Source organism: Chiloscyllium plagiosum, unplaced genomic scaffold, assembly GCF_037043375.1.
Source record: "Chiloscyllium plagiosum isolate Xiang-an unplaced genomic scaffold, Cpla_swu_hap1 HiC_scaffold_1, whole genome shotgun sequence".
Classification (NCBI taxonomy): domain Eukaryota; kingdom Metazoa; phylum Chordata; class Chondrichthyes; order Orectolobiformes; family Hemiscylliidae; genus Chiloscyllium; species Chiloscyllium plagiosum.
The window spans coordinates 115,006,404-115,033,134 of record NW_028270139.1 but is presented as its reverse complement, the minus strand read 5'-3'; positions in this window follow the sequence as shown (position 1 = coordinate 115,033,134).

Here is a 26,731-nt window from a genome sequence, read left to right as displayed (position 1 = left end):
TGGGCCCCAGAAATTGATCTAATTGTGTTCCCACACTGACGGGGTCGTCCAGTAGACGGGGTAGTTCATTACGGAGTTGTCGGATATCCCCAGAATTTAAAGGTTGTACTACGAATCCGGTCCGTTCGTTCCCAAACGGCACCTCTCGTAAAGGGTTCATCTGTTCAACATTGTTAACCCTCTCAGCACCCAATCTCTCTTCTTGATCTCTCCGCATCTCAATTCGGGCTGATCTCCTAATGCCTGGGGTGGGCTCTTCTTCCCTTCCTGTGTCCCCCCCAGCAGGCTCTCCCTCACTGAGCATGACCTGCCGGGAACCGGGATTATCCGACGCAGGAGGGAGGTCCGCGCTGGACGCCTGGCCGTGCGCGGGTTGTACATACGGGGGCGGGGCAGAAGGGGGCAAACCGTCGGTGAGGACGTCCCAAGACTTCTGGGGCTTTCTCGGGTCTGTTTGAGGAATCAGAGGATAGAGACTCGTGGGGTCCCTGCAGTCACTCGCCAACCAGGCGGCGGCGTATTTGCTCTCTTCTGGGTCAAACGGTTGTTTTCTGTTAACATATATATTTAGGAGTTGACACACCCAGTCTTCATCAGACCCATACTCGGGCCAAACTACCGAGGGGGCGTGGATAGGTTCTTTGGTCCATATAAAACAACAATATTTTATCATAGTCTCTTTCTTTAAGTCCTTTGTCCTACTGCTTTCCGTCCATAAACTCAATTTCCGACCCAGTGGACTATCGGGGGGTATTTCTTTTCCATTTACAGTCCTCCCTGACTTGTCCTTAGTGGACCTAAAAATCTGATTTCCCATGGTCTAGCTTCGGTCCTAGTCTTAAACGCCTAAAGCATTTTCACAGATGACTGTCAAAACCACAATTTCCCGTGGTCTATCTTCGGTCCTGGTCTTAAACGCCTAAAGCATTTTCACAGATAACCGTCAAAACCACAATTTCCCATGGTCTATCTTCGGTCCTGGTCTTAAAGGCCTAAAGCGTTTTCACAGATGACCGTCAAAACCACGCGGCCAACAAGGGAGAACAAAAAAAATCTCTTACCTTGATCCGTGCACGGAGTTGTCTGGCCTTTTTAAATGTGTGTACCCCCGCGTATAGTCACTAACCGGTCGTCCTAGCACTCGTCCGTGTGTTCCTTTTCTCGGGATCCAAAGTTATTTTAATGAGCCGGGTCACTCTCTTGGCCGACGGCTGACGGACCAAGCCGATCCAGTGAGCAGTATAAATATATACCAGACGTGTCTTTTTGTATCAGACTTGATCCACGAGCCGAAGAGAGCCCCGGCAATAATTATTGCATCCCGGACGAGCCCCCAATTGTGCAAGATAGGGGACTCTGCGACCCCCCATCAGGCACTCTGCTTCCCTTCCCAAGAACAAAGACACGGAGGAGTTCGTCCAAAACTATTTATTCAATTCTGCAGAACCGGGTGTTACCTCAATGGCTTCCCACGAGGCACACACAGAGATTGTAATCCCCGCACGTTATATACATGTAGGAGTGGGCATTGCCTTCTACTGTCTCAGCCAATCAGTGTTAAAGTTCCCCACTGTCCTCCTGATGGATGAGATTATTTGGTTATTCACCCAGCCAATCAGTGTTCGAGTTCCCCGCTTCTCCCTTATATGGATGATGACGTACAGCCGTGGTTGTGGGCGGTCCCTCAGCCACGAGGAAAGCTGTTTCCATTGTTCCATTCATGAAAATCTGGGGGAGTGTCTGCTCCTGCTTACTACAAGGTAGAGAAGACTAGAATGGTGGCTTTGTACTTACTATGTGCTTACTACAGCAGTTAATGATTTAAAAATTACACCACCCCCTACAGTCACTATCCACAACTCCACCGACCTTAGTGTCATCCACAAATTTACTAATCCACCCTTCTAAGCCCTCATCCAGGTCATTTATAAAAATGACAAACAGCAGTGGACCCAACACCGACCCTTGCGGTACACCGCTAGTAACTGGACACCAAGATGAACATGTTCCATCAACTACAACTCTCTATTTTCTTTCAGCAAGCCAATTACTGATCCAAAATGTTATGTCTCCCACAATCCCATTCCTCTGCATTTTGTATAATAGCCTACTGTGGGGAACCTTATCGAACGCCTTGCTGAAATCCATATACACCACATCAACCGGTTTACCCGCATCTACCTGTTTGGTCACTTTGTCAAAAAACTCAATAAGATTTGTTAGGCACGACCTACCCTTCATAAAACTGTGCTGACTGTCACTGGTCAGATTATTTTTTTCTAGATAGTTATAAATCCTATCTCTTATAACCTTTTCCAACACTTTACCAACAACTGAAGTGAGACTCACTGGTCTGTAATTACCAGGGTTGTCTCTACTACCCTTTTTGAACAAGGGAACCACATTTGCTATCTTACAGTCCTCAGGCACTATTCCTGTAGACAATGATGATTTGAAGATCAATGCCAAAGGCTCAGCAATCTCTTCCCTTGCTTCCCAGAGGATCCTAGGACAGATCCCATCTGGCCCAGGGGACTTGTCTATTTTCACACTCTGCAGTATTTCTAATACCTCTTCTATGTGAACCTCAATCTCTTCTAGTCTAGATGCAAGTATCTCTGTATCTTCCTCGCCAACATTTTCATTTTCTATAGTGAACACTGTCGAAAAATACTTATTTAGTGCTTCTCCTACCTCCTCTGACTCCACATACAACTTCCCACTATTATCCTTGATTGGCCCTAATTTAACTCTCGTCATTCTTTTATTGAAGGAAATTGAAGTACAGGTCCTCAAAGGTCATAATATCCAGATTACTGCCAGAGCCACATGCCAATTGGCATAGGGATAAGAAAATTAAGGAAATAAACACATGGCTAAGGGATTGGTGTGGGAAAAAAGGATTCCACTTCATGGGGCATTGGCATCAGTTTTGGAACCGGGGGGATCTGTACCGTTGGGACGGTCTCCATCTGATCCGATCAGGTACCAATGTTCTAGCGAAGAGAATAAATAGGGTGGTCAGTAGGACTTTAAACTTCTGAGTTCGGGGGAAGGGAAAGTGAAAGCGACAGGGAGTATGTACTGGGTAAATAATGTTGCAAGTGGATCCAAAGAAAGGGAATTCATGGAATGCTTACAGGATGGCTTTTTGGAACTGCTTGTCATGGAACCCACAAGGGAGCAGGCTATTCTGGACCTAGTGCTATGTAATGAACCAGACGTTATAAAAAATCTTAAAGTAAGGGAACACTTAGGAAGCAGCGATCATAATATGGTAGAGTTCAGTCTGCAGTTTGAAAGAGAGAAGGCAAAATCGGATGTAATGGTGTTACAGTTAAATAAAGGTAATTATGAGGGCATGAGAGAGGAACTGATGAAAATTGACTGGAAGCAGAGCCCAGCAGGGAAGACAGTAGGACAAAAATGGCAGGAGTTTGTGGGTATAATTGAGGACACTGTACAGAGGTTCATCCCCAAGAAAAGAAAGATTATCCGGGAGGGATTAGACATCTATGGCTGACAAAGGAAGTCAGGAAATCTATCAAAGAAAAAGAGAGAGCCTATAAAGTGGCCAAGAGCACTGGGAAATCAGAAGATTGGGAAGGCTACAAAAACAAACAGAGGATAACAAAGAGAGAAATAAGGAAGGAGAGGATCAAATATGAAGGTAGGCTAGCCAGTAATATTAGAAATGATAGTAAAAGTTTCTTTCAATACATAAGAAACAAACGACGGGCAAAAGTAGACATTGGGCCACTTCAAACTGATGCTGGAAGCCTAGTGATGGGAGATAAGGAAATAGCAGGAGAACTTAATAAGTACTTTGCATCGGTCTTCACAGTGGAAGACATGAGTAATATCCCAACAATTAAAGGGAGTCAGGGGGCTGAGTTGAGTATGGTTGCCATTACAAAAGAGATAGTGCTAGAAAAGCTAAAAGGTCTTAAAATTGATAAATCTCCTGGCCCCGATGGGCTACATCCTAGAGTTCTGAGGGAGGTGGCTGAGGAAATAGCGGAGGCGTTGGTTGAGATCTTTCAAAAGTCACTGAAGTCAGGGAAAGTCCCGGATGATTGGAAGATCGCTGTTGTAACCCCCTTGTTCAAGAAAGGATCAAGGCAAAAGATGGAAAATTATAGGTCAATTAGCCTAACCTCGGTTGTTGGTAAAATTCTAGAATCCGTCATTAAGGATGAGGTTTCTAAATTCTTGGAAGAGCAGGGTTGGATTAGAACAAGTCAACATGGATTTAGTAAGGGGAGGTCGTGTCTGACAAACCTGTTGGAATTCTTTGAAGAGGTGACAAGTAGGTTAGACCAGGGAAACCCAGTGGATGTTATCTACCTAGACTTCCAAAAGGCCTTTGATGTGGTGCCACACTGGAGGCTGTTGAGCAAGGTGAGGGCCCATGGTGTTCGAGGTGAGCTACTGGTATGGATTGAGGATTGGCTGTCTGACAGAAGGCAGAGAGTTGGGATAAAAGGTTCTTTTTTGGAATGGCAGCCGGTGGCAAGCAGTGTCCCGCAGGGTTCAGTGTTGGGGCCGCAGCTGTTCGCATTATATATTAATGATCTGGATGAAGGGACTGGGGGCATTCTAGCGAAGTTTGCCGATGATACAAAGTTAGGTGGACAGGCAGGTAGTACTGAGGAAGTGGGGAGGCTGCAGAAGGATCTAGACAGTTTGGAAGAGTGGTCCAGGAAATGGCTGATGGAATTCAATGTGAGCAAATGCGAGGTCTTGCACTTTGGAAAAAAGAATACAAGCATGGACTACTTTCTAAACGGTGAGAAAATTTGTAAAGCCAAAGTACAGAGGGATCTGGAGTGCTAGTTGAGGATTCTCTAAAGGTAAACTTGCAGGTTGAGTCCGTGATTAAGAAAGCGAATGCAATGTTGTCAATTATCTCAAGAGGGTTGGAATATAAAAGCACTGTTGTGCTACTGAGACTTTATAAAGCTCTGGTTAGGCCCCATTTGGAGTACTGTATCCAGTTTTGGTCCCCACACCTCAGGAAGGACATACTGGCACTGGAGCGAGTCCAGCGGAGATTAACACGGATGATCCCTGGAATGGTAGGTCTAACATATGAGGAACGGCTGAGGATCCTGGGATTGTATTCATTGGAGTTTAGAAGATTAAGGGGAGATCTAATAGAAACTTACAAGATAATACATGGCTTGGAGAGGGTGTACGCTAGGAAATTGTTTCCGTTAGGCGAGGAGACTAGGACCCGTGGACACAGCCTTAGAATTAGAGGGGGTAAATTCAGAACAGGAATGCGGAGACATTTCTTCAGCCAGAGAGTGGTGGGCCTGTGGAATTCATTGCCACAGAGTGCAGTGGAGGCTGGGACGCTAAATGTCTTCAAGGCAGAAATTGATAAATTCTTGATGTCACAAGGAATTAAGGGCTACGGGGAGAATGCGGGTAAGTGGAGTTGAAATGCCCATCATCCATGATTAGAATGGCGGAGTGGACTCGATGGGCCGAATGGCCTTACTTCCACTCCTATGTCTTATGGTCTTATGTCTTATTCCTGACATACCTATGGAAAGCCTTAGGGTTAACCCTGATCCTATCCGCCAACAACTTCTCATGTCTCCTCCTGGCTCTTCTCTGCTCTCTTTTTAGGTCTTTCCTGACTTCCTTGTAACCCTCAAGCGCCCTAGCTGAGTTTTCACATTTTGTCCTAACATCAGCCTTCTTCTTCTTCTTGACCAGGGATTTCATTTCCTTAGTAAACCACGGCTCACGCGTTCTATATCTTCCTCCCTGCCTGACAGGTACATACTTATCAAGGACACACAGGAGCTTTTCCTTGAATAAGCTCCACATTTTTAATGTGCTCATCCCCTTCAGTTGCCTTCCCCATTCTACGCTTTCTAAATCTTTCCTAATTGCATTGTAATTTCCCTTCCCCCAGCTGTAACTCTTGCTCGGTGGAGTACACCTATCCCTTTCCATCACTAAAGTAAACCTGACAGAATTGTGATCACTGTCTCCAAAGTGCTCACCTACTTCCAAATCTAACACCTAGCCAGGCTTGTTACCCAGTACTAAATCTAAAGTGGCTTCACCCCTTGTCGGCCTGTCTATGTCAGGAAGCCCTCCTGCACACACTGGACAAAAACTGACCCATCTATAGTACTCATACTGTAGTGATCCCAGTCAATATTTGGATAGTTGAAGTCCCCCATGACAACTACCCTGCCTCTCTCACTCCTTTCGAGAATCATCTTTGCTATCCTTTCCTCTACATCTCTGGGACTATTCGGAGGCCTATAGAAAACTCCCAGCGTGGTGACTTCTCCTTTCCTGTTTCTAACCTCAGCCCATACTATCTCAGTTAACGACATCCTTTCTACAACTGTAATATTGTCCCTGATCAACAATGCCACACCTCCTCCTTTTTTACCATCTTCTCTGTTCTTACTGAAACATCTGAATCCCGGAACCTGCAACAGTCATTCCTGTCCCTGCTCTATCCATGTCTCCGTAATGGCCACAACATCGAAGTCCCAGGCACCAACCCACGCTGCCAGTTCACCCACTTTATTTCGGCTGCTCCTCGCGTTGAAGTGCACACACTTCAATCCAGGTTCTCGCTTGCCAGTGTCAGATACTTGATTTTGGAACTCCCTACTCTCATCCTCTTCTGTACCTGTCCTACAATTTTGGTTCCCATCCCCCTGCTGTATTAGTTTAGATCCACCTTAATAGCTTTAGTGAATTTCCCACCCAGGATATTGGTATCCCTCTGGTTTAGATGAAGACCATCCTGCTTGTAGAGGTCTCACCTACCCCAGAAAGACCTCCAATTATCCAAAATCCTGAAACACTCCCTCCTGCACCATCCCTGTAGCCACGTGTTCAACTCCTTTCTCTCCCTATTCCTCACCTCACTAGTACGTAGCTCGGGCAGCAAACCAGAGACAACAACTCTGTTTGTCCTAGCTCTAAGCTTCCATCCTAGCTCCCTGAATTTCTGCCTCAAGTCCCCATCTCTCTTCCGACCTATGTTGTTGGTGCCAATGTGGGCCACGACTTGGGGCTGCTCTCCCTCCCCCCGAAGGATCCCCAAAACACAATCAGAGACATCACGGACCCTGGCACCCGGGAGGCAACACACCAACCGCGAGTCTCTCTCGTCCCCACAGAACCTCCTATCTGTCCCCCTAATCATCGAGTCCCCAATGACTACTGCTCTGCTCCTCTTCCCCCTTCCCTTCTGAGCAGCAGGTGCCCCACTGCTTTCCCCTGGTAAGTCATCCCCCCCAACAGTATCCAAAACGGTATACTTATTGTTGAGGGGAATGGCCACAGGGGATCCCTGCACTGCCTGCAGGTTCCCTTTCTGTCCCCTAACTGTCACCCATCTGTCTTTTTCTTTTATCTGGAGAGTGACTACCTCTCTTTAAGTCCTGTCAATAACCCCCTCTGCCTCCCGAATGATCTGAAGTTCATCCAACTCCAGCTCCAGTTCCCTAACGCGGTTTTCGAGGAGCTGGTGTTGGGTGCACTTCCCACAGATGTAGTCAGCAGGGACACTGGTGGTGACCTTACTTCCCACATTCTGCAGGAGGAACATTCCACTGCCCTAAACTCCATTCCCACTATTCTAACTCCCAAAGTGACTACTGAAAAAAAAGGATTAGGAAATAAATTAGTTACCTTACCTTGTCAATCTAACTTTTTTTTAGGTCAGAGGAGGAGGATGGGTGGGAGACACTACCTGAGTAGTGTCTCGGGTAACGCAACCACGCAAATATAAACTGTTCTACTTACCCTTTCCAGAAGTCCTTTGCTTGCTCCTCCCTCGCTGGCCTGAAGGTAAGACGTTTAAATATACTTAGCGGCCTTCCCGACAATCACCTCGCACCAACGTCACCACCACCCGGCTCCCGCCTCTCACTGCTCCGAAGTGGACCCTTAAAGAAGCAGTATTACTTCAATGCCCTTGTTAAATGCAAAACACACAGAAATCTCAGAAGCAGAAAAGGTATGAACCGTGCTAAGAAGGGGATAAAAATTGTGGAGAAGATGCTCGACAGATGTCATTGTCTGTGGACAAAACAACACTAATGTTACAACACAGGGTAAACCCCTCTGCTAATTTAAACCAACCACACAGAAAAGATTCACCTTGTGCTATAATCTGTTAAAATTTGAGAGGTATTTAAAGTAAAAATTAACAACTTTATTCTTTAAGTCCAACAGAGAATATTAAAACCAACAACTACTTACAACTTCTTCCTTTTAAACCTATCTTTTACCTCCCAATCTACAATACCAGTCAGATTTTAAAAATCCCGATTAAGATTTACAAAATAAAGTTACAAAACCAGTCAACTTTGCTGATTCTCCTTTGTACATTCTCTCCAGATGGGCCTTGATGATCTGCTGTGCACTCCCCTCAGACAGGTGCCTTTCAGAGAGTTCTTCAGCTAACAGTGTACATTTGTTGATCCGTGGCAGTTCTCCCCCTAACTGTTCAAAAGGTCCAGTTTTATACCCCAAAACATCGCATCATTTCATTGGTTTTAATACTATCGAAATACTAAATTCAAATTTGACTGGATTTTGGTGTCTTGGGTCATAATTTAAACTGATTAGCTGAATTTGTATTTGTTTTTGTTTCATGGCAACCCATCTGCTGCTATTTATTTCCATTAAGTGTTATATTGTTACCTTGTTCAGGACTCTCTGTGCTTTGTCAGTCCTTGCTAGCTTTTCAAATCTCTTAAAGGTACAGTACGCATCTACACCTTCATGACACTAAACAGGAGAAGGCAGGCACTTTGCTGAATGTGGCTTCCAAATTCACCATCCCTGATGTTTTCAAGTTAACTGCTGGTAGAATCTGTGCTGTTTCCTCTTCCAACTGGCGTTACCCAGTTCAATTCCTCTTCCAGATGTTGTATTTTTTCTGAAAAGAAGCATATGAATAAGTTAAGAGTGTGGTTCAAGTAAAGGACTATGCAGATGTTTGAGCCAGCTCCCCATATGCAGGCTAAGCAGCAAAAGGGCTATGGTGAAGCAACAGTCAATTGACTCCAGTCCACGAGCAGTCAGCTTTGGAGTGAAACACTTTCCAGTTGCTTTCAGCTAGATAATATGGTATTCACATCTGTTGTGAAGGTATCCACAGTGACTGGTAAGGTGATTCATATGAGAAGGCTAGTCAGAGTTTAATAAAGTAAATGAGTTTTGAACCCATAGTAAGGTGAGGAGGCAGTCCAGAATGAACTACCACAGTTAGTACAGGAATTGAAATTGTGCTTTGTTCTGCACCATGTTCTAGTCATCCAGCTAACTGAACCACCAGATGTAGGGAAACAGAATTCTCGCCATTGCTGTCCCAGCTAGTTTCTTGTGGCACTCATTTCCCATATGACTGGGAGGATAGTCCAATCACCCTGCCTATTGCTAACTAGAAAACTGCCTGTTCTCAATATCAATCCCGATGATATTTTAATTCTCCACTTTAAAATTAATCAAACAGCTTAATGAGCCTCCCAGCTTGTGAAATACTAATAGAATGAACTAAATGCTATGACTGTTTTGGGAAAAGCTGCTTAGTTATTTACTTCAGTTATAGAAGGTCGTATAATCTATAAAATGTGGTAAAATGTTATGGCAATATCCTGATAATATCATAGTTAATCATACCTCTGGGTTCTGTTAACTCCATATGACAGTGTAATTGCTCCATTAAGTGACTCATCTGAATGTAATTGTTTTTTCTGAGTCTAATTCTTTATATGATGTGAGATTTTTCCATGCAAACTAATAAGTAATAAGCATGGGCATATGAGGAAAGACTAACATGTACTTATTCCAGAACATAGAACACCTACCACATTCAAGCAGAACTAGATATGCTTGTGTTGATTCCCTGAGGATGGGCTGCACTGCAGACTGCTACCTGTGCTGCCCTTGCAAAATTCCTCCTGGATATTGTCAAAGAATGCCACGCAGTCTATGCAGTTACTGGTTCATGGTGCTGCCGAGCCCCTCATGAAATCAGTGGTCAGTTTGAAGTGATGCAACGCAAGCCAAAATCTCCGAACAATTTTGCTCAACTTCGGAAAGTAACAAAGAGCCAAACGAAAATGCAGTATTCCTTTCTCCTTCTGTTTACTTTCGATGTGCATAATTTTCAGGTTTTCCCATACTTCAGGCAGAAAACTTAACATGAATTTCTATATCTTGGTATTTCTCCTATACTGAGCAAAAGGGTAAGAATCTTCAAAGTTTGCAAATGTTAGCAACAAAACAGGCATCTCTACAAATTATGCAACTATTTAGATAATAGTTTTACGGTACACTGATAAAAAAAATACAGACAGTATTTTAAACTCTATCTGTCCCCAGTTATGTCGCAACTCCAACCATCTTCAGCTGCTTCATCAATGATCTTCCCTCTATTTTAAGGTCAGAAGTGGGGATCTTCGCCAATATCTGCTCAATTTTCAGCACCATTCATGGCTCCTCAGATAATGATGCAGTCCATAATCAAGTGCAATAAGATCTGGACAATATCCAGGCTTGGGCTGCCAAGTGGTAAGTAACATTCGTGCCAAACAAATGCCAGGCAATAACCATCATCTCCAATAAGAGACAATCTAATCACTGTCCCTTAACTTTCAATGGTGTCACCATCACTGAATTCCCTATTATCAACATCCTTGGGATTAATATTGACCAGAAACTCAACTGGGCTCACCACATAAACATAGTAACTATCAGAGCAGATCAGAGGTTAGGAGTACTGCAATGAGTAAGTCACCTCCTGAATCCACAAAGCCTGTCCAGCATTTACAATGTGATAGAATATTCCCCACTGGCCTGATTGGAAATAGTCAAGAAGCTTGACACCATTCAGGACAAAGCAGCATACCTGATTGGCACATCCACAGCATCCATTTCCTTCCACCAAAGATGCTCAGTAGCAGCAGTACAAGGTAACGAAAAAGATGCTCCCATGAGATGGACTCTACTAAAACTAAACTGGGACCAGTGTCCTGACAAGTTCAAAAAGTATGTTGATAGACAGATGTTTAAACCCGTAAAAGGTAGATGTGGAATTAATTGTGGAATTTATTTTAAGACTAAAGAAAAAAGTCAAGGCTGTATGTCAGAGTGATAGTTTGGGTAGATTACACAGGATGTGGGAGGGAGCAGCAGACTTCAATAAAGGTAATGGGTATTAGTATTAAGGTTATGTCATGGGAATGTGGTTAAAAATGATGACACAGTATTTGAACACATGTAGATTTCATTTCTTACTTCTGCAGCTTACTTACATCATGTTGAGGTTGTACAGGGCATTGGTGAGGCCTCTTCGAGAATACTGTGTACATTTCTGGTCCCCCTGCTGTGGGAAGGATATTATTAAATTAGGGAGGGTTCAGAAAAGATTAATCACAATTTTCCTGAATCTGAAGGGTTTGAGTTATAAGGAGAGTTGGGTGGACTGGGGCTTTTTTCACTCGAGCATAGGAAGATGACCTTATAGAGTTTATAAAGCCATGAGGGGCATAGACGAGATGAATAGCATACAGTTTTTTCCCTAGGGTAGGGAGTTCAAAACTGGTGTGCATATTTTTAAGGTTAGAAGGGAAAGATTTAAAAATAATCTGAGGGGCAACTTCTTCCACACATGCACGGGGTTCATATGTGAAATGAACTGCCATAGGAAACAGTAGATGCAGGTACAGTTACAACATTAAAAAGAGAATTGGACAGGTCCATTAATAGGAAAGGTTTGGAGGGATCTGGGCCAAATGCACCCAGATGGGAGTAGTTTGAGAGACTTAGTCAGCATGGATGAATTGGCCCAAAGCGTCTGTTTCTGTGCTGGATGATGTATGACTCTTTGACTCTGAGGAAGAGGAGTTGGGAGCAAGGATCTCAGCAGGAAACTGTATCCAAGGAGAGTGTTTAGCAAACCATTTTTCTTCTTCAACCCCAGCAAGGGATAAATCTGTTCATCATCAACTCTTTTTTAAGGAGGTCCTTACTGAAATTTGATACCTGCTGGATTCATAACTTCAGAACAAGGAGGATGTTGCCAGTGGTTCTGAGTTTGATCATGACTACGAACATCTAGGTACCTGGTTCTTACCAGGGTGGAGGAGGAGATATTTGCAACATCATCCAGTCTGCTATTTATTTGTGCACACAAGAGGTCACTGAGGCTCTGTGTTTCAAGGTAGCTGAATATATTTTGTTTTGTTTTATTCCAGTTTCCCAGAATCTTCAGTCTTTTACTCTTCTTACATTTCATTATCCCTGGTTGAAGAGAACCAGGGAAATCACGGTGCCTGCAAAGTCAGTGTTGCATTCCCAGAGGTCTTCCTATAGTTCAACCTTCCATTGGCTTTGCAGGCACCGTATACCCAAATTGAGATATAGCATAAATTAAAGGGATTTCAGTCTCTCAGCATCCAGCTGGTTTGCGTCCATACACAGTGTATCATTGCAGGTCACTGCTTGGTATCCTGACAGCATTCACGACATCTATATTTAACAGTCCTTCAGTTTGCCAACTACATTTGAGCTGCCATGGCAAAGCAAAAAGCTAGTGATGAGGATTATCCAAGGATGACAGGCTGAATTTTACATCTTTTTAGTTAAGTGTCAGTTATGTTGAGTTTTGTGGGGATTTTCTGACCGAAAGGACAAATGGATTTTTTCACTGTATTTTACCAAGCTCTGCAGTCCTCACTTTCTCCTTGTCTAATTACTTACCTATCCCATATCTGTGGTGTCCCTCCCATTCAATTCCATCTCCTTCATGCTATGCACCATTCCCAGAAGAATTTGCAACTCAGCAGATTTTGGCTGAAAAACCCTTGCGTCCAACCTGTACAGGCATTGGCAATCTGGCACTGCCCCTCACCTCAGCAATGTAATGGCAAAGCAACCACAACCCTTTGCTGCCCACAGCACATAACCGATATAGCTGACACCCCCTGAAACATACAACACAATTCTCTCCCCGTAGTCACTGATTAACCCACAGGCCACCCAGTTTACCTGCCCACAGATATTTCCTGTCTTGGTCGCCACTACTCAGTCCCCAGTGCCCACTGTGGACCTGTACTTAGTCATTGTCCTGCAGGGGAACATCACAAACAAGCAAGTAATTGGACAATTCAAAGCATGAGTTTTGATTTACAGCCACCAAAAGGTGACACAAACAAAACTAACAAAGGCTGCAGTTCAGCCCCACAATATAAACCAGCTGCTGGAATTTTGATCAAACCTAGATAATAATCTGCAGCATCTAGCTGTCATCTTGCAGAACTGGGTGTCAGTTGGGTTCTGTCTGGCTTGAAGCACCTGACATGGCTGAGCCCTGTCATGGACAAGGTGAGCTTCCTCCCCTCCAATGTCTTTGTCCTCCTTGTCAAAGACTGCTCCCATTCCCCCAGTTCCTCATTACCAAGTCCTGTTGTATAGCAGATAGCTTGCCAGGCAGATGAGGCACCTCATACTGCAAGACCTCCGGACTATCCAACCAGCAGAGCTGCATCTTCAACAGTTCTAGCATTTGCTCTACCACAGGCCTGGTCAAAGTTTTGTGTCTGTGCTCCAAATCAGGAATAGTATTGAGCAATGCTGTTCTGAGCGATGGTCTCAGTGGGTAGCCCTTGTCCCCCAATATTAACTTTGTAAAACACCTGAACCATAACTGTACCAAGAGCATGGACAGCGTTCAGTCCTGGAGGGCGAGCAAAAGAAATCAAGGGAATTGCATATTGTCAGTTGGGAAGCTGCAAACCCAGCAATCCGGGCTCCGGCCAATCATGTCTAGTTACTACTTGTCAAAGTCAGTCAAAAGTTTGGGGCAAATACAGTTTTGGGGAGTGGGAACCATCCTGTTAAGGGGAATGCAAGAATGGGAGGGGGGGGGGGGCTATAGGGGAAAAGAGTATTTCAGGTTGTGTGCATTGTGGCAGTTGTCAGGGCAGTGGACACACATCTCTAGGAAGTGATAATAGTGATCACAAATCACCTGAACATTAATGGCATTGTTTCTTAAGGATGAACTTAGATTTTTTTTAGATTACATTACAGTGTGGAAACAGGCCCTTCGGCCCAACAAGTCCACACCGACCCGCCGAAGCGCAACCCACCCATACCCCTACATTTACCCCTTACCTAACACTACGGGCAATTTAGCATGGCCAATTCACCTAACCTGCACATCTTTGGACTGTGGGAGGAAACCGGAGCACCCGGAGGAAACCCACGCAGACATGGGGAGAATGTGCAAACTCCACACAGTCAGTCGCCTGAGGCGGGAGTTGAACCCAGGTCTCTGGCGGTGTGAGGCAGCAGTGCTAACCACTGTGCCACCGTGCCGCCCACGTGCAGTGTTGTGATGTGCCACCCACCGTGCAGTGTTGTGATGTGCCAACCTCAGTGTGATGTGTGTGTAATTGATGGCACCCTGCATCTGGGGATTTGCCAGTAATGTTTGCAAATCCTCATGCCTATGCGACATCATCAACCTCATCATGAGAAACAAAATGACTTTGCACAGATGGCACTGGTCACTCTCTTGTTGTATATGTGGGTGCACAATTCAGAGATCCTACCTAGTTCGCCTGTCAATCCCTGGAAGGAGCCAGTCACATAGAAGTTCAAAGTGTTGTCTATTCACCACGACTTGAAAGGATGGCCTCCCACTCCTGTAGCCCTTGCTTTCTGCACTAGTGTCCAGCATAATTCTCTGATGCTGTTCTCTCTCTCTCTCTCTCTCTCCACACTCCCAACTCCCAAGTATGCCTCGAGACTTTCCTCCGTCCTCATCCTCCATGCACCTGTATGAGTGGCTCTGTTATCCACTTTCACCCACCCCCGCGCCCAGCCTTGTCTTCCCCACCTCTTTTGATAGTGATCCCTACTTTTCCCCCATAGGCTCTCCCACCACCTCCTCTCCATTCCATCCTCCTTAATAGGACAGGCTGCACCCCACCAGAACTGTATTTGCCCCAGATCTTCAACTGACTTTGACGAGTCGTACCTGACATGATTAACCAGAGCCTTGATTGCTATGTTTTCAGCTTCCCAACTGACAATTTGTAATCCCCCTGATTGCTTATGCTCGCTCTACAGGACTGACTGCTGTTGATTCCCTGGACTATAGCCAGACAGATCCTCTGACCTTGAACAACTTTAATGGATAAATGGCCAAGTCCCTGAACTGTCTGTGGACTGTGCCCATGATTGACAGTACTGGGACGCATTGATAGATTTTTCCTTGGATTGGACTGAGGATGAGCCGCTACCCAGTTTCCGACATGGCCATTTAGTTAAAGATATGTTCAGTCTGCATATTGCAGTTAGATGACACACTATAATAACATGGTAATGTGACATTCATAAAAATAACACTCCCTTTCTACCCCCATCTCCTTGCCCTCTGCCTAATAGAGGCTTATAAAATCATGAGGGACATGGATAGCATGAGTAGCCAAGGTCTTTTCCCCCCAGGGCAAAGGAGTCCAAAACTAGAGGGCATTGGTTTAAAATGGGAGGGGAGACATTTGAAAGGGACCTGAGGGATAACGTTTTCACACAGAGGATGGTACATGTATAGAATGAGCTGCCAGAGAAGTGGTGAAGGCTGTTATAATTACAACATTTAAAAAACATCTGGATGGGTATATGAATAGGGAGGGTTTAGAGAGATATGGACCAAATGCTGGGAAATGGGACGAGAGCAGTTTAGGATATGTGATCAGTGTGGATGAATTAGTTTGAAGGGTCTGATTCCATGCTGTGTAACTCCATGATATTAAGACACTGAACAAAAGATGAGACCTTCACAAAATTGAAAAGTAAAATCCATTCTCCTCTGCTTTAGAACACAAAGTGGCAAAATAAAACAAGAGTATATTATGAATCTTAATCACACCAGTCAGGAACCGACTTTGATTGGTCTTAAATACAGGCTGGATACAGTCACCAGATAAAGTACATAAACAAGAGCCGAAAAAAAAACAACCCAGAAATTTGTTCTCCATACAACACTGGTGAGGCTTCTTCTGGAGTACTGTGTGCAATTCTGGTCATCCTACTATAGGAAGAAAATTATTCAATTGAAGACGGTTCAGAAAAGATTTCCCAGGATGTTGCCAGGAATGGAGGGTTTGACTTATAAAAATAGGCTGAATCGGCTGGGGCTTTTTCCACTGGAGTGTAGGAGGTTGGCGCATAACCTAATAGAGGTTTATAAAATCATGAGGGCACAGGGAAGGTGAATAGCAAGGGTCTTTCCTAAGGATTGGAGAATACAAAACTAGGGAGCATTTTTCTCAAGGTGAATGGAGAACGTTTTAAAAAAAGACATGAGGGGCAACGTTTTCACACAGAGCTGTCAGAGGAAGTGGTTGATGCAGGTCCTGTTACAACATTTAAATGACATTTGGATATGTACATGAATAGGAAAGGTTTGGTGGGATATGGGCCAGGAGTAGGCAAGTGGGGCTACTTTAATTTGAGAAAATGGTCAACGTGAACGAGTTGGACTGAAAGGTCTGTTTCCATGTTGGGCTCTATATCAAATAAGGATTCACCGTGAGAAATCTGAACTTCCATCACTTTTCTGTTTCTATGAGAAATAAAAGCTCCTGGTTTTGACTCATAGTATGAGCACATACCCATCTTTCCATTTCACCTGGTGAGTCATCTGACACCCTGCAGATAAAGAACCCTCGCTTTTCTGTCTACCTTCCAGCACCAAGACACAGAGTACCATTTCAGTGAGCACTTTCTGCTCTGAATGATCAGAATCCAATGTTCCTCCTGCCTACCTTTTCTTCTGAAAACGAGGTAATTTTACATTAATGCACCTGAAATTGGACTAATCAAAATGAGGCCATGTTTGAATCAAAAATCTTTATATTTACAATTTTCTTGCACAAATATTAATATAAATGTAGTGCTGCTATTTGACCTTGATATTATAAGGAAGTTAAACCAATGAAGCCCATTGTCATTTTGCTATCGTACTCAACAATGAATCCAAGTGTCAGAGAAATCATCAACTGGGTTTTGTATTTTCACTTTTAACAGTAAAATAATCATGATAAAGTCAATTTTGCATTGCTTTAGTTGAGATCACCTAAGTGTTATTCAATTGGCTTACTATTAAGCAATCTAAAGAAATATTATTCTGTCATCCCAGGCACTGTACTAATTCACAGAATCAGAGGTTCGTAGACCTTTCCTAACATTGAGCAAAAAATATTGTAACATCTCATCAATCATTTGCTTATGACTTTGTTTAATTAACCCTATCATGTTGATAGTATCTATCACATTGCAAAAAAAAAAATCTTATTTTGTTGGTTAACTTATAGCATGTGGAGATATACAAAATAACTGCTGTTGATTTTACAAGATGGGAAAAATATTGAATGCCCTATGGTCATCTCAAGCCTTTTCTTTCGGGATTACATGAACAGAGATGAATTAGGTGTGTTTAGAATCAATATTTGTTTTTCTCCACAGCAGAAGATGGGATTTGTCAAAATTTTGAGTATGGCTTTGGACTGTCAAATCAAAATCCTTTCAACATTGAGTTATTTTTCTTACAACAAGTTGAAATGTAACAATAGTCCAGACGTGCTGTAAGGATTACTTTAGAGGTCACAATATTGTTTTGATGAGGGGCAGTAGTTTGAAAGGTTTTATGTGACCAGCTACAAATCCGTATGGTACTAAAATTTCAGTCAGATGCAATCTTTAATCTTTGTTATCTGTCAAAGCTCGTGTATAACATTTGGACCCTGCTAATGTTTGCAATTTGTTTGAGTTTTTGCTGATCATTCAACAGCCTCCTGTAAGAGTTATTGTACGAACAGAGCTTGACATTGTTTCGAACAGCTACTATCAATAATACTCGGTTCTCTAATTAATAAATTTGGGTTTATTTAACTTATTTGCAAAAGTGATACTATATATCTTATTATTGTAAACTAATTGAAAAACTAATGCCATTCTTCTTATCAAAGATTCATGTAGGGTAATGCTCTAATAGTTGCTTGGTTTTCAAACAGGACTTCGGAGAATGTTCAATGCAATAAAGTTTGTAATTTCTGATTTTGACAGCATATATTTTGACCAAGGGATGTGAATTTATTTTTGTTTTAGTTCCAATTTGTTGAAAGCATTTGATCAAAGCCCTAGGCTCCTTGATATATAAGTCAAAGGAGTTTTTAGTAGATTCATTCTACTTTTTCTTATTATTAATGGTAGCATTATCTTATTTATTTCGAATAAGATAACATTTCTGTTTAAATAGCAGTGAAGCAAATTTCTGGACACATTTCCCATGGGGTAATGTCAGGCTCAAATATTTCAAGTACGGCTTTCAGATCTTCACTGAAATATATTTTAATGAACATTATAACACTTGAGGTGAATACATTACTTCTGGTTCTGAATTGCAGAATTTCACATGGATTTTGGTGAATGGCAAGCATTTTCTTTTTCAATGTACACAGGATTACTGGCAGAAGCCTTCCATATATTTTCTTGGAGGAACATTAATAGTTTAATGCTTTCCTTACCTCTATTAAAGTTAAATGATGCAAGCAAACAAAAGCATGATTAAAATTAAATAGAAAAAACATAATTGAAGAAAGATGAATCATGAAAGGTCAGAAAACCGCAACAAATGATAATATGTTTACACACCACATTTTATAGTGCTGCATGGAAGCCAATCTTAGCATAAAGCAAATAGATGCAAGAGAGTAGATTCCATTCCTATGATAGCTGAGGAATAAAATAATTGTCTCACACATACTTTTCAGAGATTTTGCTTTTGTTATTTTATGTTTTGTGTTAGTTGATAATGTTAATAAAATATACCATTGCAGAGTTGCATTCTGTTAACTCAAATATTTTCACAACTGTTAAATATTTGAGGAGTAGATTAATAATTGAATACAAAAAGAAGCAACTTCTTTTTGTTTATATTATAGTCAATGAAACACATCAATTTCTTAGCAGTCTATCGGAGTAACTATCAAACAAAGGGAGGACTGAATGATTCAGAGGAAGAATTCTGAAACTTGGACCTTGTGAGCCCAAGTCAATAGTAGAGTCATGAAAAAACAAGATGCGTAAGAGTGCCAAAGTCAGAGAGTGCTGTTATTTAAGAGGATGGTAGAGCATGGACAGATTACATAAAAGGACCTGGAATATAGGCTTAGAGTTTTGAAAAGTCGATGTAAGCTGGCAAGCATGAGATCTGTAGGGGAATGAGACTTTATCTGAGTCCAAAGCAATGGGTTTTTATGTAATGACAATCCCATGTCTTGGGTTAGTTGATAATGTCATACCTGTCAAAAGAATTAGACCTGAATATATGGCTTCAGAGTTATTGCACTTGCAAAATATCACATGAATGTTTTGATCAATGCTGAAAATATACTGCAATCGTCATCAGAATTTACAAGCACTAATGGTGAAGAGCAGATGACAGAAAACAAATAAGGAAAGTTTTCTTTTTTTTTCAGTCTATTTGCAGCTTGAACCATTAAGTAAAATGTCTAAGATGGTAGTGCTGTTTCCAATGTTATTACTGGTTATTATCTAATGCTGAGGAAGGCCAAAGTTTGTGGTGAGGCCAGAGGAGAATATTTATAATCTTTTGTTTTCACCAGTGACATTCTTTTCTCACCAGAGTAAAATTTCGAGCAGGAAGATAGATGGGCTCTCTAGCCCCCACCAGCAATTGTTTCAGAATAACAACATCTGTAGTATTTTGCTTTTAGATAAGGCTCATAAGTGGCTATTCATCCACTGCTGGGATTAACCCAGCGCTGTCATTAGACAGCATACCCAGCTTTTCACAGCAGCTGGGAGCTTGCTAAGTTGCGATCAGTAGCGCATGGAGCTTGAGGAAATTTAAAAAATGGTACCAAGAGGGCGACAGAGAGTCTACTCTGTCAGTCAATCACTAGCCCACATTCCACACAAACCCCACACTGCAAAGTCTCCCTCTCCACATGACTGGCCTGCAAACTGGGTCACTTTGTGTCCTGGAACTCTGGTGCCTGTCTCTTGTGTGAGGATGCTCTGCTTCCCCTGTAATGCTGCTGCTGAACACACAACCCATTGGGTTTGACAGGTCAGCAGTTCTCAATGACTTCCACCCCTGGAGTGTTGATTTCTGAGGTTGGACTGCCAGTGACTTCTCCATGCCTTCTTCACATATGGTTCAGTGGGCCTTTTTAGAAGTGGCTAGTGCTGGCCTATCGCTTGATCTTCAGTCAGCAGGTGAGACCTCCAACACCATAGCAAGATTTTACCCAATGAAGTTAAACTTGGGGATCAGCCCTTTGCTCAAAATCTGGTCTTGAAGATTTGTTTGTAAAGATCACTTCTCCACAAAGGGCAAAGTGCACTATAAGATGATATTTAATAATATTAACAGCCAACCATTGTGAAATGAGAGGATCAAGCAAATATACTTTTGCCATAAATGCATTTTGTAAATGACAGATAAATAGCACTACAATCCAAATGGTTAAGAAGTAGAGCAGGATAATGCTTACACCTGAATAATGAGGGCTGAGATGTTTCTGACACTGTGCCTTGGGTTTCATGCAAGCTACATGGCGATAGCACTGAACCTCAGGCCAGTGAGAAATGGGGAAGACCATTTCAAAACTTATTTCAAAAATAACGGTTGTCAGGATAAATGGGAGGGTGCAGAATTTTTGCAATTTGTATTCAGACAATTATATATTTACAGTCCAGGACCCTTCATCAGGACTGGGAAGGGGGGAGGGATCCTAGAAATAAATAGAGACAGGGCGGTGAGGCTGGGAGAAAGGGTAGGTGGGATAGTGATAGCTGGATGCTGGTAGGGGGTAATCATGATTGGTCAGTGGGCAGGGGTGAAACAAATAGGTGAATAGGAAGGTGGGCAAGTCAGGTCCAGGTTGTAGGAAGGAGAGGATGGCAGTTCAGGCAGCATTCAAGGAGCAGTGAAATCGACGTTTCAGGCAAAAGCCCTTCATCAGGAATAAAGGCAGAGAGCCTGAAGCGTGGACTCTCCACGCTTCAGGCTCTCTGCCTTTATTCCTGATGAAGGGCTTTTGCCCGAAACGTCGATTTCGCTGCTCCTTGGATGCTTCCTCAACTGCTGTGCTCTTCCAGCACCACTAATCCAGAATCTGGTTTCCAGCATCTGCAGACATTGTTTTTACCTGGAAGGAGAGGATGGGCTGGATATAATATGAGGCTGGAGGTGTGGAGATTTTGAAGCTGATGAACTCTATATTGAGGCCATTGGGCAGTAAGCCCCCTAGGCAGAATATAAGGTGTTCCTCCAGTATGTATTTGGCCTCTCTTTGAGAATGGAGGAGGCCGAGGATGGATAAGTCCCCAAAGGATGGGAGGGAGAGTTGAAATGGATGGCAACTGGAAGATCGCGTTGAATGGTGTGTGCAGAGCGCAGGTACTCCACGAACCGGTCTCCGAGTCTGCGTTTGGTCTCCCCGATATAGAAGAGACCTCATCAGGAGCCACAGACACAATAGACCAGGTTGAAAGACGTGCAGATGAAAATCTGCTGAATCTGGAAGGGTTGTTAAGGTCTTGGGTGGAGGTGAGAGGAAAGGTGTCCGGGCAGGTATTGCATCTCTTGCAGCTGCAGGGCAAAGTACCTGGTGTGGAGCAGAGGTTGGTGGGGACTGTAGAGCTGACAATGGAGTTGCAGAGTGAATGTTCCCTATGGAAAGCAGATGGGGTGGGGAAGAAAATATATTTTTCATGGTGGAGTCTGATTGTCTGATTGAACTGAATTGGCTGATAAAAACTGGGGCTTCACGATGTGGCTAGTACAGATCATCTAATTGACACTTCTGGCTGAAGACTATAATGATTATAACAAGGTCAGCTAGGTGGACCTCAGAGACTATGTGTTTACTGATTGTGGCTGTTAATCTGGTGCAATCAGGAAAGCCCAGGCTGACAGATACAAACAGGAGTGTAAGCACTACCACAGTTAGGCAGTAGTATGGGGGTAAAGAAAGAGATTTTTTTAAAAAAGAAAGAAAAAAAATACAAACGGGAGTGTCAGAGGTTCTGTTCACCCCAACAGTTGGCTCTGAGGAAGCCCAGACAACCGCCTCCACGATCGCCAGGAAGACCATCGCCGACAGATTCGCGGCCCCCACGGCTATCGGGAATAACACTGTCTCGGTCGTCGCCACAGCCACTTCCACCCCCTGGGTTGCCGCCGCCGCAGCCACTTCCGCCCCCAGTGACATCACTAACCTGCACAACCACAACGCCGCATGTGTCTCCGCCCCACACCAATCTCCGTCACCACGTCTAACCCCGCTCCCACGCCGATCTCCGTCACCATGCCCAACTCTGCCCCCACGCCGATCTCCGTCCCCGCCCCCACGCCCAACCCCACGCCCACTCCCAGCTCCAGCCCCACACCAGGTCCTAGCTCCCAGTCCTGCCGTGTTTTCACCATCCCTCCAGAACTACCCCTCTCTGAGGATGAAAGATCAGTCCTCAGCAGAGGCCTCACCTTCATTCCCCTACGCTCTCGGATTAACGAGTTCAACATGCGGCGTGACATCGAACAATTCTTCCGCCGCCTTCGCCTCCGCGCCTACTTCTTCAACCAAGATTCTCAAACACCCTCTGACGACCCCTTCTCCCACCTCCAACACACCCCATCCACCTGGACACCCCGTGCTGGCCTATTACCCGCCCTCGATCTCTTCATAGACAACTGCCGCCGCGACATTAACTGCCTCAACCTCTCCACCCCTCTCACCCACTCCAATCTCTCACCCTCGGAACATGCAGCCCTCCACTCCCTCCGTTCCAACCCCAACCTCACTATCAAACCGGCAGACAAGGGAGGCGCGGTAGTAGTTTGGCGCACCGACCTTTACACTGCTGAGGCTAAACGCCAGCTCGCGGACACCTCCTCCTACTGCCCCCTTGACCATGACCCCACCTCCCACCACCAAACCATCATCTCCCAGACCATCCAGAACCTCATCACCTCAGTGGATCTCCCATCCACCGCCTCCAACCTCATAGTCCCACAACCCCACACCGCCCATTTCTACCTCCTGCCCAAAATCCACAAACCTGACTGCCCTGGCCGACCCATTGTCTCAGCCTGCTCCTGCCCCACCGAACTCATCTCTGCATACCTCGACACGGTCCTGTCCCCCTTAGTCCAAGAACTCCCCACCTACGTTCGGGACACCACCCACGCCCTCCACCCCCTCCATGATTTTCGCTTCCCCGGTCTCCAACGCCTTATCTTCACCATGGACATCCAGTCCCTGTACACCTCCACCCCCCATCACGAAGGACTTAAAGCCTTCCGCTTCTACCTTTCCCGCCGTACCAACCAGTACCCTTCCACCGACACCCTCCTTCGACTGACTGAATTGGTCCTCACCCTGAACAACTTCTTTTTCCAATCCTCCCACTTCCTCCAAACCAAAGGAGTAGCCATGGGCACCCGCATGGGCCCCAGCTATGCCTGCCTCTTCGTAGGATATGTGGAACAGTCCATCTTCCGCAGCTACACTGGCACCACCCCCCACCTTTTCCTCCGCTACATCGATGACTGTATCGGCGCTGCCTCGTGCTCCCACGAGGAGGTTGAACAGTTCATCCACTTTACCAACACCTTCCACCCCGACCTCAAATTCACCTAGACTGTCTCAGACTCCTCCCTCCCCCTCCTAGACCTCTCCATTTCTATCTCGGGTGACCGAATCGACACGGACATTTACTATAAACCGACTGACTCCCACAGCTACCTAGGCTAACCTCCTCCCACCCTGCCCCCTGTAAAAATGCTATCCCATATTCCCAATTCCTTCGTCTCTGCCGCATCTGCTCCCAGGAGGACCAGTTCCAAAACCGTACAACCCAGATGGCCTCCTTCTTCAAGGACCGCAATTTCCCACCAGACGTAGTCAACGATGCCCTCCACTGCATCTCTTCCACTTCCCGCTCCTCCACCCTTGAGCCCCGCCCCTCCAACCGCCACCAGGACAGAACCCCACTGGTCCTCACCTACCACCCCACCAACCTCTATGTACAACGTATCATCCACCGTCATTTCCGCCACCTCCAAACGGACCCCACCACCAGGAATATATTTCCCTCCCCTCCCCTATCAGCCTTCCAAAAAGATCACTCCCTCCGTGACTCCCTCGTCAGGTCCACACCCCCCACCAACCCAACCTCCACTCCCGGCACCTTCCCCTGCAACCGCAAGAAATGCAAAACTTGCGCCCAAACATCCCCCCTTACTTCCCTCCAAGGCCCCAAGGGATCCTTCCATATCCGCCACAAATTCACCTGCACCTCCACACACATCATCTATTGCATTCGCTGCACCCGATGTGGCCTCCTCTATATTGGGGAGACAGGCCGCCTACTTGCGGAACGTTTCAGAGAACACCTCTGGGACACCCGGACCAACCAACCCAACCACCCCGTAGCCCAACACTTTAACTCCCCCTCCCGCTCCACCAAGGACATGCAGGTCCTTGGACTCCTCCATCGCCAGACCATGGCAACACGACGGTTGGAGGAAGAGCGCCTCATCTTCTGCCTGGGAACCCTCCAACCACAAGGGATGAACTCAGATTTCTCCAGTTTCCTCATTTCCCCTCCCCCCCACCTTGTCTCAGTCAAATCCCTCGAACTCAGCACTGCCTTCCTAACCTGCAATCTTCTTCCTGACCTCTCCGCCCCCCACCACTCTGGCCTATCACCCTCACCTCGACCTCCCTCCACCTATCGCAATTCCAAAGCCCCTCCCCCAAGTCCCTCCTCCCTACCTTTTATCTTAGTCTGCTGGACACACTTTCCTCATTCCTGAAGAAGGGCTTATGCCCGAAACGTCGCTTCTCCTGTTCCTTGGATGCTGCCTGACCTGCTGCGCTTTTCCAGCAAGACATTTTCAGAAGCCGGACCAGTGTCAAGTACTATGTATGTGTAATTAAAAGTCAACTTGGGATGGGATACCACCCTCTGTGGAACAATTTCAAAGATAAATGCAAATGATTCTACTTTGTCATTTGTACTATTCTTCCCTTCTGTCCTGTCATATTCTTTTTATTTGCAGTCTTTTCTGTTTTTGTTTCAGGCTTGCACTATTCACAATTCCTGTAAATAAAAACAAATCTGTGTGCTCTCACTGAGTATAATACAGAAAATAAGTCATTAATTCTCTTTATGACTCAATTGCAGTAAGACAGATTTTAAACTATGGAAAGAAAGGCCACAGTATTGCCAATGACTTCGAGAATTTTTTTTAACAATTTGACTGTGGTAATGTTAACAAAGCTGGTGGGAATGGCAAGAAATGATAATTTAAAACTCTGCAGATATGTCATATCCTGATCCTTATAACATTGCATTTCTGATGCAGTTATAATAACCAGATGAACTTTCAATCCCAACAGACACAAACATTTATGTTTTGCTACTGAGACATTATTTTAATTCTAGCTGCCTCCTTCCTAAATCCCCAATTAATTGCTCATATTAAATAAATTACATTGGGAGGAAAAAGATGCACAATCAGTTGTTTATGGATCTGGTTGCCTTTTAATTAGACTCTGTAGAGAACTGATGAATACTGTTGAAATAGGCACTTATTTCATAACATAGCATATTTAATATTAATTACTTGTTGTGAAAAAAGACATACATGTGCATTTCAGATTATTCAATAAATTCCTTGTTTTAAAGTTATACTCCTAAAAGTAGCTTCATGCCAACTGTATGTTGATTTTGGACAGGTCTCAGGCTTCACTCCCCTGCTAGTCTTTGATTTTTTTTGTCCTTCACAACTACCTGACAGAACAAACTTAGTTTTAAGATCTCATCCAGAAATGGACCTGAGACAATATGACAGTCCCTCAGTACTGCATTGCAATGTCAGTCCATGTTTTTTAAATTAAGAGTCTTTAGTAGCAGTTGACCCTGTAATTTCCTAATTTAGAGGCAGGAATGCTGAAAACTGAGTCATGGCTTTTTTATCTATTAATTTCATTATTTCTTCCTTAAGGTTAGAAGAAGGAAATAAATTTACTACAATATACAGGGAATGCTCATCAAATGCTAAGAAGAAGAAATAGAATTTATTCAAAGTCTTGTTTGATGGAAAGGAGAGTTTTTTTGTTGTTGGAGTATACTAAAGGCTATCTGTTTTGGAGATTACAGTGGGAGATTTGTGCAAACATTTCAGTCAGGATAATTGGAGAAATTTTAATTGTTCTTATATAGATTGGCACATACAAAAGGGACAACCTGTATTCACAGAAGGATTTATTGATGTACTTCAAGGATCTTTTGTTAAACAGCTCATATGGTAAACAATAATATTGGATTTTCTACTAACAAGTTAGAAAGAATTAATAAACTGTATTAAATCAAGGAAGACTCTGAATCTAATGATTAAACATTGTTATTTTTTATGGTAAGATTAAGGATAAAGCCATTTAAAAACACATGAAAAAGTTAAATTTCATTAATACCGACTTTGTTGAAATGAGATAATTTTTTGTAATGATGGGGAAAAAAAGCATTCAAAGATATCTATGTATATATATATATATATATATATATATGGCACAGTGGTAATGATACTGCACTACAGTCATAGAGTCATACAGCATGGAAACAG